We start from the raw sequence: 1,112 nt of genomic DNA on the forward strand, positions 1-1,112 counted from the left end.
GTGTCTCCCTTGATCATAGAATTTCGGGGTTAGAAGGGACCTTACAGATCATTTAGCCTTAACTCCCTGCCCTGGGCAGGGACACCTCCCACCACAGCAGGTTGCTCAAGGCTTGGTCTAACCTGGAATGAACACTGCCAGGGCTGGGGCAGCCACAGCCTCCCTGGGCAACCTGTGCCAGTGTCTCCCCACCCTCACACGGAAAACTTTTTCTAATATCTAACCTAAACTTCCCCTCCTTCAGTTTGGACCCATTACCCCTTGTCCTATCATTGCAGTTCCCAACAGAGTCCCTCTCCAGCTCCCTTGCCTCTCTTCTGCTTAGGAACCTGGAGCTGCTCCTTTGGAGTCTGCACAGCAGCAGAGTCAGGCACAATCCTTGGGAACTCACACAGAGCTGGGATATTGCCCAAGGAGGTGGTGGAATCACCATCCCTGGAGGTGTTGGAGAGGTGTCTGGATCTGGTGCTGGAAGAGATGACTTAGGGGTTAGAGTGGTGGAGTGAAGTGGGTGTGTTTGCTTTATGATCTTACAGGTCTCTTCCAACCTTATGATTCTAACTTCCTGCACACTCTCCATGTGTGTCCCCATGTCCTCCCCCATGAGCCAGGAGAGGGAGGATGTGTGTGAATCTCTGCTGAGCACTGTGCAGGCTGCCCCAGCCCTGTCTGGAGCACTGTGGCAGGGGAAGGAGGCAGAAGTGGTTGCACACACTGAGAACAAGAAGCAGTTGCTGCTGAGAGACTCTTGACCCTGTGCATGTGCAGTTCACAGTCTGTGGCAAGACACGCAGAGCCAGAACTGCCTTGAAGTACCCCGAGCTGGTACTTTGCAGCTGGTCAGAGAGATATCTGATTTGGTTTCTCAGCCTTATCTCCACACCCAAATCTGTAGGCTCTTGGTGGTGTTTTCCAGATACTTTATTGAGAGCTAGTTCCAATCCCACAGAGGATAGGTTAGGGAAGTTGTCTGCTTTTCTTCAGAGTTCGTTAAGGGGGAAATAGCTATAGCTGTGCTTCAGTCTTTGGGTTGTGGTTGGCCTGTGGGACACCAACACTCCTGTGCCTCACAGCTAACAGAAATGAGTGCTTGTCTTTTGTGCCTGTTCCAT

The sequence above is a fragment of the Acanthisitta chloris genome, unplaced genomic scaffold, assembly GCF_000695815.1.
Source record: "Acanthisitta chloris isolate BGI_N310 unplaced genomic scaffold, ASM69581v1 scaffold8305, whole genome shotgun sequence".
NCBI lineage: Eukaryota > Metazoa > Chordata > Aves > Passeriformes > Acanthisittidae > Acanthisitta > Acanthisitta chloris.